Below are 7,593 nucleotides of genomic sequence, written 5' to 3' on the forward strand. Positions count from 1 at the left end.
TGCAGGGCTCGAACCCGGGTGGGCTGCGTGCAAGGCAAAGGCCCTACTCGCAGTGCTCTCCCTCGGGCCCTTCGCAGCGTTGGAAGTGGGTTTGGTTCCATCACACCGGCCCAGGGTCTCTCTCGGTCCCGAGAAAACAAGCCCGGCCGCTGCCCCGCGACCCCCGATCCCTTCCTGACTGCACCCCACCAGCACCGTCCTGCTCCCCATCCTTCCAGAAAAACGCGGCCGGGAGTTGTGCCCTTAGGTCTGCGTGGCGGAAGGGCACTGGGGCCCTGCCACTCGCGGAGCAGGCCCGGGTGGCTGGGGAGCGCTGGCCGAGTGCGCGGAGGCTTCCGGGATCCTCGCGACCCGCCGCAGGCCCTGCCCCGCCCGGACAGCCACGCTCACCGTGGGCCGCGACCGGAGGGGCGGGGCTTCCCGCCGACCCGCGCTCCAGGATTGGAGCCTCTGGGGTGGCCCCGCCTCTGGGGCGTGTCAAGGGGCGGCGCATGCAGATTAGGGTCGAGCTGTCACCCGGGAAGTGGGGAACCAAAGATGTAGAAAACCGAGACATGGGGACGCGCGGCCGCGTGGGCGTCCCTCGGACCGTGGAGTAGGCCAGGAATGGAAAGGATGGTGCGCCCTCCACTTTTTAATTTTCAATTTCAGTGCTGTCACCATAAGCTAAAGATAGGTGTCCGAATCTGGCAGGGGCGAGGGCAGCGGGCATCAGGTATCGCTTCTCGGCCTTTTGGCTAAGATCAAGTGTAGTATCTGTTCTTATCAGTTTAATATCTGATACGTCCTCTATCCGAGGACAATATATTAAATGGATTTTTGGAGCTGGGAGTCGGAAGAGGAGCTTGCTCCGTCCGCTCCGCGCATCGACCCGGTATTGCAGTACTTCCGGGAACGGTGCACCCCCACTTCGGGGAAATAAACTTGTTTTAAAAAAAGACTTCACAGTATATCTCTTAGGACTTATTATTCTTTTTGTGTTCCCACTTTACCTGACTTCTGCACTCTCCTTTTCTTGCGTTACCTTTGTAAGAAGCTATTATTGCTTGTAATAAGCTGGAAGGAAAGCGTTACAGGGTTTGCTAATTCAAAATCTTAGCAGTGGGTTTTAGACATTGCATTTGGAAGTATATGAGCCATTAGATTGAGCATTTATCATCTTTTTCTTTTTTATTAAAGACACAGCTATAAGAAGCAATACATAGCAACTGGACTGAGGGCAAATCCCTAAGGCACTCCTCAGTTCCCCCCCTTAAATTTAAAAAAAGTTATAGTTTCCACCTACAGTTTTCATTGATTCCTTGCAAGAAAGATGGAAGTACAGTACACACTTCACAAACATGCTTACTTACATATTAAGTGATAGCATCAACCCCTTTCATGTCAGTAATTTCATTCAATGTCAATGGACTAACTCACCATTCAGGAGACATTAAATAGCAGCCACTTCGATCAGAAAATTGATCCTAACTTTCTACAAGACACAAATCTGATCACGGTAAATACAGTTTCAAAACTAAAGGCTGGACAATGCTATTTCAAGCTGACACTTTAAGAATGATATATTGGGGCCGGAGTGATTGCCTTGGAACCAGATTTGATTCCAGCATCCCATATGGTCCCCCAAGCCTGCCAGGAGGGGGATTTTCTTTTTTTTTTTTTTTTTTGGTTTTTGGGCCACACCCTGTGACGCTCAGGGGTTACTCCTGGCTATGCGCTCAGAAGTTGCTCCTGGCTTCTTGGGGGACCATATGGGACGCCGGGGGATCGAACCGCAGTCCGTCCTAGGCAAGGCAGGCACCTTACCTCCTGCGCCACCGCCCGGCCCCTGAAGGGGGATTTCTGAGTGCACAGCACAGCCAGGAGTAACCCCTGAGCGTCACTGGGTGTGGTCCAAAAAAAAAAAAAACCACAATATATTGGCCATATATATATACGTATATCAAACAATATAAAGACTTTTAATTTTTAAAAAGTCATGTGACAATAATGGTCATTTCCTAGTGGTCAAGGGATATGTATACATAATTATTGATCAACCAACCAGAAGCCAACCCCGCAGAGTATAAGCCTTGATACTCATTGGTTGGAAACATCTTTGAATGTAGCACCTTGGGTTGGTGTTTACAGCACTTGTTCTCCATCCTAGGGTGTGGTCTGGTTCATCCTAATAAAAATTCTGGGTCTCAGAAAACGCTCTCTTGCCGTATCCAGCTCCCAGCTGAACTACCTGCTTCGTAGGTGCAGAAGGCTTGCGTGTTGGAATTCCTGAACCCATTTCACCTCTTCAGTGTTTCCTGCATTGCTGTTTGCTGCCAGACCCATCTCAGTCCACTGTTTTGGAGCTTGAGGCTTCATTCTCAGATGGCACCTGAGGCAGGAACTCAGACAAGGACTGGTGAGAGATGTTCATTCCATGTTTTGTTTTGTTTTCCTTTTTTCTTTCTTTTTTGTTTTTGGGGTCACACCCGGCACCGCTCAGGGGTTACTCCAGGCTTTACGCTCAGAAATCGCTCTGGCAGGCTCAGGGGGTCATATGGGATTTCAGGATTTGAACCACTGACCTTCTGCATGCAAAGCGAACGCTTTACCTCCTTGTCATCTATCTCTCCGGCCCTAATTCCGTGGTTTCTTTTTCTTTTTTTTTTTTTTTTTTTTGTTTTTGGGCCACACCCGGCGGTGCTCAGGGGTTACTCCTGGCTGTCTGCTCAGAAACAGCTCCTGGCAGGCACGGGGGACCATATGGGACACCGGGATTCGAACCAACCACCTTTGGTCCTGGATCGGCTGCTTGCAAGGCAAACACCTCTGTGCTATCTCTCTGGGACCATTCCGTGGTTTAAGTGGATTTCACCAGCCTGGGTTTTTAAGTTTGGTTTGATTTTTGGTTGAAGGACCCTGACTTTTTTTGTTTTTGTTTTTTGGGCCACACCCGGCAATGCTCAGGGGTTTCTAAGCGGGCCTTTTGGCAAATAATTCTTTTAGAAGAGGAAAGCCCTGCACCAGGGAAGGAAAAGACCACGTCTGGTGTGAGCTTTCCTTAGATGGGATGTAACAGTTTTTCCTGGCTATCTGCTCAGAAATAGCTCCTCCAGGCACGGGGACCAGATGGGACGCCAGGATTTGAAACAACCACCTTAGGTCCTGCAAGGCAAAACGCCGCTGTGCTATCTCTCCAGCCCGGACCCTGGCTTTTCTTTCTTTCTTTTTTAAATGTCTTTCTTTGTATCTTATTTATTTATTTATTTGTTTATTTATGCTTTAGGCTACACTCAGCAGTGCTCAGGGGATATTCTTGGCTCTGTTGCTCAGAAATTGTCCAGGAAGGCTCAGGGGGATGTTGTGGGATGCCAGGAATTGAACCGGGTCTGTCCCGGGTTGGTCACATGCAAGGCAAACACCCTACTGCTATGCTATCACTCTGGCCAGGCCCCTGACTTTTCCCTATACAAATTCCTACCTTTTATCTTTCAACAGTCAAGATAGAACATATTGGAGTCACGGTTCTCTAGGGCAGCGTTTTTCACCCACTGTGCCGTGGCATACTAGTGTGCTGTGAGATATTGTCTGGTGTGCCGTGGAAAAATTTCCAATTTCATCCATAAATGTGGCTTCAGCTCACAAATAGACCAAGCTAGATTCTAATGATTGGTCTATTTGTGAGCCAAAGCCGCATGTTATGGACTATAAATGGCTCCAGGTGTCACTATTACAGTGGCAGGAGGATACTTCACAGTAGATCACCAATGTGCAGAAGAGCACAGATGGATCTGGACTCAGGAGGATTATTGCAGATGCAGCACGGAAGAGCGCTGAGTAATGGATCTGGAGGAGACATGAGCAGAAGAGTGCTAAGTGTGACGGACAGCAGCTACCTGGAGGAGACAAGCACAGTAAGTACTGAGTGACAGTGTGACAGGAGCAGATACTTGTGATGAACAAGTTTTTAAAAAGGAAAGAACTGGACTCTGAACAAAATTTGGAGCCAGATGAGAGCCCAAGTCTGAGTGGGGATCAAAAGAAAGATAGCTCAAGCAAATTATCTGACACAAGTCAATATAGTGAAAAATATATTTCATTTGGATTTACTTTCACCAGAGATGCAAAGAAACCAACTCCACTGTGTGTGGTGTGTGGTGAAAAGCTATCTAACAGTGCTATGGTCCCAAGTCAACTTAAACGCCATCTCCAAACGAAACACCCTTCGCTTCAAAACAAGAATGCAGGCTTTTTTTTTGTTCGTCTGCATGAAAACACGGAGAAACAGGCAACTTTTGTGAGAAAAACCACAAATGAAATGAAAGAGCTCTTAAAGGTAGCTATCAAGTTGCTGAACTTATAGCCCAAGTCAAAAAAATCGCACACTGTAGCAGAGACATGAATACTTCCCGCCTGAAAAGCTCTTGTAGAGGAGATGCTGGGACCTAAAGCAGCTAAGGAAATAGCCAAAGTCCCTCTCTTAGACGACACAATTCCCAGACATATTCGTGACATGTCTGCAGACTTCGAAAGTGTGGTTTTGGAAAAGATCGGTATCAGTGAGAAATTTGCATTGCAACTTGACGAGTCTACTGATATCAGTGGACATCTCAACTCTTGGTCAATGTGCAAACGTTTTGTGGATGGTAATGCTACTAGAGAAAACTTTTTTAGCAAGGCATTGCCAGAAAAACAACAGGAGAAGAAAATTTGGGGGGGGGGTCACATCAGAATACCTTGAACAAGGAGAACTTAAGTGGGAAAATTGCACAAGTGTCTGGACCGATGGAGCTGCAGCCATGGTTAGGCACACCAACAGCTTTTAAGCAGAGTGAAGGAAAGAAATCCAGATGTAATTGTTATGCATTTTTTTTTTGTCTTTGTTTTTGGTTTTTGGGCCATACCTGGCGGTGCTCAGGGGTTACTCCTGGCTGTCTGCTCAGAAATAGCTCCTGGCAGGCACGGGGGACCATATGGGACACCGGGATTCGAACCAACCACCTTTGGTCCTGGATCGGCTGCTTGCAAGGCAAACGCCGCTGTGCTATCTCTCCGGGCCCTTATGCATTGTTTTTTTTTTTTTTTTTGGTTTTTTGGGCCACACCCGGTGACGCTCAGGGGTTACTCCTGGCTATGCACTCAGAAGTCGCTCCTGGCTTGGGGGACCATATGGGATGCCGGGGGATCGAACCGCGGTCCGTCCTAGGCCAGCGCAGGCAAGGCAGGCACCTTACCTCCAGCGCCACCGCCCGGCCCCATTATGCATTGTTTTTTAACACTGTGAGGCCTTTGTAGTCAAGACTACTACTACCAGCTGGGGCTGGTGAGGTGGTGCTAGAGGTAAGGTGTCTGCCTTGCAAGCCAAGGAAGGACTGCATTTTGATCCCCTGAGGTCCCATATGGTCCCCCGAAGCCAGGGGCAATTTCTGAGCGCTTGGCCAGGAGTAACACCTGAGCATCAAACGGGTGTGGCCCGAAAACCAAAACCAACAAACAAAAAAAGACTTTACCAGCAGACCTAGTTCCTGTGTTGGATGATGTGTGCATGGTAAACTTTGTGAAGTCACGACCCGTGAAAAGTTGCATGTTTGCAGCTTTGCATGAGGAGATGGGAGCGAAGCATAAAACCTTCTTTCATACAAAGGTCTGGTGGTTGTCATGTGGCAAGCTCTTGGTTGGTGTGTATAAGCTGTGGGAGGAATTGAAAGTGTTTCTGACAAATGAGAGGTCAGATTAAGCAAAGCTGCTTGCAAGTGATGAGTGGTGTGCAAGGCTGGCATACCTGGCAGATATTTTTCATTATCTGAATGAACTGAACACATGAACGTAAGGCAGAAATGAAAACCTGCTTACGAGCACATAAAATAAATGGATTCCGTTCAAAGGAGCAACTCTGGCATCAGCACGTGGAAAGTGGCAATCTTGAAATGTTCAATCTCGCCAAGCAATGGCAAGGTGTTCACACTGCTGCACTGTGTGAAATAATAGTTAAACATCTGAAAACTCTCAAGGAGAAGTTGTCATTTTATTTCTCTTCAGTCTCCACTTAATGCCTGGACAGGGTTAGGGACCCTTATAGCTCCACATCAGTTGGTGGAAAGGCTGCTTAAATGGTTAGCGTCGGTTGCTAGGGCCTTGAGTAAAGCTTCACTTCTCCTGAAACCTGATTGCCTTTGAATTTTCTCCCCATCGCTATCCTGAACCTGCAGACCCTTCTGCTGAAGGATGTTGCATGGTCTGAGCTGGAGGAGAAAGGCCTCACCCTCCATCCATCACCATTCAGCCCCATCCAGGGCTGTTATTCTATAATAATAATGATGATGATGCATCCAGGGCTGTTATTCTATAATAATGATGATGATGATAATAATAATAATAATAATAAAATGTCATGAGTGTAGACCTCTGGTGTCCTAACATAAGTATTTGATGAGCCCTGGCTGTTCTCTCAACCACAGTTGGGCGGTTGGCTGAGATCACTACTGCAGATTCTGATCTTTCAAAGTACAGTGGAACTAGGTGCCACGACAGAGAAACATCATGGCAAAGGCATGTAGAGACTGCTACTGCTTTTTGTTTTGTTTTTCTTCTTTGAGTCACACCCGGCAGCACTCAGGGGTTACTCCCGGCTCTACACTCAGAAATAGCTCCTGGCAGGCTCCGGGAACCATATGGCTCCGGGAACCATATGGGATGCTGGGATTTGAACCACCGTCCTCCTGCGTCTAAGGCCTTACTGCTGTGCTATTTTTCCGGCTTGAGACTGCTATTCTTTTTTTTTTTTTTTTTTTTTTTTTGGTTTTTAGGTCTCACCCGGCTGTGCTCAGGGGTTACTCCTGGCTCCATGCTCAGAAATTGCTCCTGGCAAGCACGGGGGACCATATGGGACGCCGGGATTCGAACCGATGACCTTCTGCATGAAAGGCAAATGCCTTACCTCCATGCTATCTCTCCGGCCCCGAGACTGCTATTCTTAACATTACAGCATGCTGTGTATATCATACTCCATCCACGATATGACTCAAATAAGGGTGCCCTTTATAGTTCTCATCACTAGGAAAAACCCTAGGATATCTGCACTTAAATAAAGGTCTCTTTAGAACAAATTAAGGTGGGGCTGGGGAAATAGCACAGCAGTGTTTGCCTTGCAAGCAACCGATCCAGGACCTAGTGTCCCGGTGTCCCATATGGTCCCCCGTGCCTGCCAGGGGCGAATTCTGAGCAGATAGCCAGGAATAATCCCTGAGCGATGCCGGGTGTGGCCCAAACCCCTTCCCCCAAAAGAAGAAATTAAGGTGATAAATGGTGCGACTCAAATAGGGGTGCTGATATACTTTGGGTAATCTACTAAAACTAAATTTCTAGTGCAACATGCAATGGCTAAACTTAATATTTGTTATTGTTTTGGGTCACACTGGCATCTCTCTAGATTCCTCTTAGCCTCTACACTCAGAAATCATCTACTGACAGACACGGGGGACCATATGGGACACCGGGATTGGAACCAACCACCTTTGGTCCTGGATCGGCTGCTTGCAAGGCAAACGCCGCTATGCCATCTCTGCAGGTCCAAATATTAAGCCTTTCTCTTAAACAAGTTATTTTTCCCCGAGG

The 7,593-nt window shown here is 47.7% G+C and overlaps 1 non-coding gene across 1 annotated transcript; it reads left to right on the top strand.

Moving 5' to 3' along the window:
- The first annotated feature begins 717 nt into the window (after nucleotides 1-717).
- LOC126033619 (U2 spliceosomal RNA) lies at nucleotides 718-908 on the top strand. The gene has a single exon (XR_007504474.1). It is a non-coding gene; the product is annotated as a U2 spliceosomal RNA (small nuclear RNA).
- Nucleotides 909-7,593: the final 6,685 nt, after the last annotated feature.

This window comes from Suncus etruscus, chromosome 1, assembly GCF_024139225.1.
Source record: "Suncus etruscus isolate mSunEtr1 chromosome 1, mSunEtr1.pri.cur, whole genome shotgun sequence".
Taxonomy (NCBI): Eukaryota; Metazoa; Chordata; class Mammalia; order Eulipotyphla; family Soricidae; genus Suncus; species Suncus etruscus.